Source organism: Nicotiana tabacum, chromosome 22 (genome assembly GCF_000715075.1).
Source record: "Nicotiana tabacum cultivar K326 chromosome 22, ASM71507v2, whole genome shotgun sequence".
NCBI classification, from domain to species: domain Eukaryota; kingdom Viridiplantae; phylum Streptophyta; class Magnoliopsida; order Solanales; family Solanaceae; genus Nicotiana; species Nicotiana tabacum.
The window spans coordinates 210,201,710-210,208,080 of record NC_134101.1 but is presented as its reverse complement, the minus strand read 5'-3'; the positions used below and the strand labels follow the sequence as shown (position 1 = coordinate 210,208,080).

At 35.8% G+C, this 6,371-nt stretch overlaps 1 long non-coding RNA gene across 1 annotated transcript; it reads left to right on the top strand.

Moving 5' to 3' along the window:
* The first annotated feature begins 982 nt into the window (after positions 1-982).
* On the top strand, positions 983-5,836 carry LOC107798998 (uncharacterized). The gene is made up of 2 exons (XR_001651041.2): positions 983-1,222; positions 4,957-5,836. It is a non-coding gene; the product is annotated as an uncharacterized LOC107798998 (long non-coding RNA).
* Positions 5,837-6,371: the final 535 nt, after the last annotated feature.

The following is a 6,371-nucleotide window of genomic DNA, read 5'->3' as shown; positions in this document are numbered from 1 at the left end:
GATTAAGCATCATTTTATACGTGAACATGTTGCTAAAGGAGATTGTTACATCCCGTGATTTTAACAATATTGACACCGTTATATACATTTGATCATGAATTTTTCATGAATTAACTGGATAATGATTTGTTATTATAGGAAAAACTTTTATCTGGAAAACGGATGTAATAAACTGGTGCTTGGATCTGATTTTTTATGTTGGAGCTTCTTATGTGTGATCTAACTATTATGGTGTAACACATTAGATGCATATCATGAAACTATGCAACCACTACATGTGTGTCCTTTTCTCTATCCTCCAATATCTTCTAGAATACGTCGCTGGTATGGTAAGTGGGCTTAATGTGGTTGTTATTGGATCTCACTTTGTATCCAAATGGTGTTTTTTAATTTAGAATTTTGCATTTTACTCGAGGGATAAGTCGTTCTCTTTGCATCTATTATGGGTTTGTGAGAACCATAAGCTAGAGCGATTTTTATTTTACTTTATTAGTAACTAACCTTTTTATAATGGTATTTGAGAAAGTTTATAAGATTTTTTTGTTATTGTAAAGATAGAAATTATTTTCTCACAAGAAAAGGAGTTTATTTTCTTACCATTTTAAGAATTAAGCATATAAAAATTTGTACTCTTTATATGAGATTAGGAAAATAAAAGTTAAGAAAATATGTGTTTTTTTTAACATGGAGGTTTTAATGAAACAATAGTGTATGTATTTATTTTATATGATATCACATAACCATGATAGTGAAGTGTATAATATGTATTAAAGGTGAGTAGTATTTTAAGTAATTTGGGATAATTCTTAATTATGTGAGTAATTGATTAATTATCGTGTAACGAGATATTACCTAATTAACTAATAAGTTAGAACAAAGATTAAAATTCCCCTCCCTACACCCACGTGGCAGCCCTATATGATTAACTAAATGACTCACAAATCTTGTTGAGTAGGTGGCAAGAATTACATAACACTTCATTTTGATATCTTGAATACAAGACACATGATATTTCCCTCGTTCCACTTTAGGCTCTCGATTGTGGTCCAATACTGCTTGTTAAGCATTTTCCTTTTTGGCACATATGCTACGTGATTTTGGGGTTCTGTTCATACGATCTATTTCAGAGAAGTAGATATACGAAAGGGTGTTCAGAAAGATGGAGCAACAACTCTCTTCTCTTTCTTATTTCTTCTACGCAAAGCATCTTCGTAAATGACAGGTAGGGAGGTTATTTCACCTTTATTAAACTTGTTCGGTGATTGCTAGTCATTTTTCCTTAGAAATTATCTTGCATTTGTGGAGTAATTCGGTCAGTATTAGTGTTCTGGACTTGTCCAAAGCATAGCTAAGTTTAGTAATCACTCAACACCTTAGGAATAACAGCGCAAGAAGTACTATTGTGATGATCTGATTGACAAAACTTGGTTGTGGATAAAGACAAAGAAGGTGAACTTAAGTCTAGAGGTTGTAAATTAACTCATTCCTTAGCTGGTTGCTATTGAGTATTGCTTCTGTTCCATTTACCATTTGATTGGAAATGGAAGTTAAGACGTTAATTTGATTTGTGTATCATGTTATTAGTAGTGGAGAATCATATCATAATAACAATTACAAAGCTGGTTTAATATTTAGAAAAATGTTAGATCGAAATGTAAAAGATCGAATAGTTTAACTTATTTGCATTCTTGAAAGTCGTATAAGCAGAATATTACAACCTTGTGACGGACCATGGAACGCGATGTCGATATTCCTCCCTTCCTTCTTTTGGCATGATCCATACGATACGAACGAAATATGCAAATGCACAAATTCCATGAATGATTCTATTCATAGAAGTATTAGAGACATCTATGTTCTTGAATTTCCGTGTGTCGTAATATTTTATCATCTGTTCATGGGTCTCAGAAAAAAATATGAAAGTTGAAAAGAGTTTACTTTATGATATTACTCAAAGGCAAAATGGTCTTATAAAGCTCGGAAAGATTTTATTAACGTACTTTTCAAGCATTGCATTCATGTGCATTGACCCATGACCAGATGACGTTATATACGCGTATATATGTATGTATATGTATATGGGATATAGGAAAAGGTTACGGCGTTATATACGCACCACCACCTGATCAGCTGGTATATGATGATGATGATGATGATGTTGCCCACAGTGGCTGAAATATGATTCAAACGACGTTATATACGCGTATATATGTATGTATATATATGTATATGAGATACGGGAAAGGTTATGACGTTATATACGCACCACCACCTGATCAGCTGGTATACGATGATGATTCTTCCCACAGTGGCTGATATAATATGATGGGATGCCCTCAGAGGCTGATGATGTTATGAAACATGTACCTATGCACGACATGACATTCATATGCATATGCATGACACTATAAGTATTTCATGAATTACAGAGTTATCCAGACTTACAGGTTGAGTCATTTACTCTATATTTCTTCCATGTCTTTTATGTACTTATTTATGTGCCTTACATACTCGGTACATTATTCGTACTGACGTCCCTTTTGCCTAGGGACGCTGCATTCATACCTGCATGTATAGACAATCAGTTTGACGAGCCCTCATAGTAGACGAGATAGGCATTCAACGAATGATCAGTAAGACTCCACCTCATTCGGGGTGCAGTCGAGTCTATGAGTTATCGTGTCAGAGTTTTGCTACAGACTTATGGGTAGGCCGGTACCCTGTCCCATTTGATGTCAAATAATCTTATAGACTTTGTAGACATAGGTTCACTTTGTATAGTATATCAGAGGCCTTGATGGCCCATATGTATTTATGTTTTAAGAAAAAAATGATTCAGAAATACAATATTATTCACTTACAATTGTACATTACGAGTTGTGGCTATGTTGCCACATGATAGTTACAAAGGGAATGAATGAGTTTCAGAGTGGTTTGCTCGGGCCAGTGTGGCACCGGGTGCCAGCCACGCCTCCTAAGGTCGGGGCGTGACGGAGATATTGTATTAGAATTTTTTAATACTAAAAATCAGTTAGCGAATATTTTTACAAAACCTTTACTTGAAGAAAGATTTTGTTTCCTTCGTAACAAAATTGGTATTTGTACAATTCCCGCATAACCGTGTTTAATGTTTTCCTTAATTTTCTAAGTTTATTTTTTTACCATATATTTTCTCGTGATTTTCGCCCCCAAAATCTTTTAAGTACTTGATTAGTCTGTACATGCATTTATTGTGAAACGACGGCGGGCTTGCAGAAGGCAACTTTTTAGTTGTCCTTCACATGTCTCTCTGAGAATCGACGCAACCTCTCTGATCCTTTTTAACCCCTTTTCCCTCGATCATATCTCCCATTATCTCAAAGAAACTAAATTCCTATCTCTCTGTTTTCTTCTACTCATGGCCAAAGCCAAACCCTCTCCCTTTTCCTCCACACCCAGAAGAAGCCATCACCTCAAGAAAACCAAAGATGACCATGTTGATATAGAATCCTTAGAAAGCACAGATCATCTATTGACCGAAGAAGATTCGAGTGACTATCAAGAAAACATCCTCATCTCCCAAAAGAGGGCAGAAAAACAACCAAATGAGTCAATCCCAAAACATTCTTCTCCGAAAAAGGGAAAAACTAAAAGTGTAGAGTTTGGTCCCGAAGACAAGATGAACTTCTATAGCCCTAGGCTAGGTTTGTTGCCTTCAAAGGAAAGTCGATTGCTTTTGGCCGCACTGTATGTTTAAAGTCTATGCAAAACTCTCACTGTGATGTTATGTCTGTTTTTGAAGCTCAAAAGCTTGTCTCTCTATTTACTAGTATTAGTGATACTGTCTATGAAGAGCCTGTGCGTATGTTTTATGCAAATCTGTTTGTGAATGATAAAGATAATCTAGAATCCATGGTCTTAGGAACTCGTATTATTCTTGACTCTTATCAGTTTGAGAAAATCTTTGCACAGTTTGTTGGGTACATCTTTTTTGTGCAACATTCCTGGCCAAATAATTTTGAAGTGTCATTTGAGGAAGCCAAGAGTGTGTTGTCTGAAAGCCCCTCTCATATAGGACTAAAGAATTTGAAATTTGAACATTGTGTTCTAGCCCACATTATTGCGACCATTTTGCTACCCTGTATTGGTTCACTGGGCACTCTGTCTCTCGTATTTGTTCTATATTGTTTGGTAAATGGTAAAGCTATCAACTGGTTTGCCTAGGTACGTCAGTACATGCTTGAAAGTATTAGGGATATTTCATCTTCTGCAAACAGCTTGCCCTATGGTTTACTAATCTCTTACATCTTGAAAGTTATGAAAGTGGATATATCTCTCTATGCTCCTAAAACTATCTCCAACACCTATGACAAGACTGTCTTTGCCATGATGAGGTATGTCTTGATTAAGGGAACATGGCTTAAGAAAGACAAAGCACCAGAGTTCATTCCTACCCAGAGCATTGGAGGGATCAAATTTGAAGCCAGCAAATCCTCTTCCTCAAATCAGCTGACGTTGATGCAGCAAAACATTGTAGGTATCAAGGAATTACTAACCTCTATACAGGAGAAGGTGGACAAAATCAGGGAAGTAACCAAGGAAACTAGAGAAGACGTGGCTAAGCTAAGGATCACTCTCCAAGCCACAAGGAGGCAAGGGATTAGGGCTGTGTAGGATGTCACTGAGAAGCTGACCAAAGTCACCAAAGATATTGATGCCTCTTATGACAGTTTATGCACTAAAGTGATCAACACCTTGAAATACTTCCTTGGAAGGAATTAAGTGTCTAGGATGCCTAAGACCATGTTTTATTTTTTTTTGTTGGTGGTTTTAAGACTATTTCTTTTGGTTGTGTTTTAATTGAGTATGTCATCGACTATGCTCACTATAACTGCTTAGCTATAAATAATTTTTACCTTCTTATCTAGTACTATTATTACAAATTGTTTCTCTTGCTCTTTTTGATTGATATCAAAGGGGGAGAAGAAAGAAAAAGAGTACATGTTCTAGACAAAGGGAGCACACTTGAAAAAGGGAAGTAACCATACAAGAACCAGCTTCAAGACAGGGGGAGCACACTTGAAAAAGGGAAGTACCCATAAATTATTCAAACACTTTTTAGATCATCATCAAAAAGGGAGATTGTTAAGTTTAGAATTTTAATAATGATCAATAATCCAAAAGAAGCTTTGACTAATGATATATTCTTGTATGCAGGAAAGAAGGAAACAATGATGATAGAAGGAAAGAAGATCCTATTCAACGGCTATGTATTTTGAACTTGGCTATATATGGAAAATAAATCAATCAGCCCAAGAACAAAGAAGGAAAGTCAATCAATCAGCATTGTTAAAGATTCTCAAATATGCAAGAATGGGAAGAGAGCTAATCACGGCCGGAGATCAAATCTAGAAGATTCTGCAGAAGCTCAAGTCAAGGAGGAATGAAGGAAGCCATTTGTCAAGATTATCTCAAATCAAGGAGGAATGAAGGAAGCCATTTGTCAAGATTATCTCAAATCAAGGAGGAATGAATGAAGCAATTCGTTAAGAATAAAGATGAATCTAGATACCATTTCAAGCTAGATTCATGAGGCTACCCTTGGGTCTTTATCTTAGATGTATATGCCTCACATGGAAAGGACTTCTAGAATTGCTTCAATACAATCCCAGAACACAAGGAAGCAGAAGACTCATCAAGCTATAAAGGAAGAAGTAGAAGAACATTCAAAGGCGCGCAACTACATAATCTGTTTCTAAGCCTTTTAAGTTCTTAGTACAGATACTGTATTCTTGAGTCTAAAAGTGTCACAAAATATATGAAGAGTTAGAGAGAGTTATGTCAACATTAAAAATCATTGTTGCTGTATATCGTTGGTGGTGAATGATAAGTTGGTATTTTACCAACTTATCTCCTCTTAATACTTAGGATTTTGTATGATTTTGTTGAGAAACTAAGGCATTTTTTGAGATTTATTGGAATATTTCAGGTATCATATGATTTGGAGAAGATACAGAAGAAAACAAGTCAAAAGGTGCTAAAAAGGGAAAAATGAACCACTGCCAGGGATTACTGTCACGACCCCGGTTCGTCCTCAGTGAACCATCGTGACGGCACCTAGTCTCTACACCTAGGTAAGCCTAAATTGCGGAAGAAAACCAAAATTTGCGTAAGTAAACAATTTAAAAACCATAAATAAGGTAATAGTAGTGTTTAAATGTGCCGCTCGACATACACCATATATATAAATCTCAAAACCAATATCCAAATCCAAGACCCGGAAACCCACGATCCAAAAGCTAAGAAAAAGAAATACTACATAGCTCAAACTCCGGAATTTGTCTAATAAGAACCGAAAGTACAGAAGGGCTAAATACTAGAAAGCAGGAATA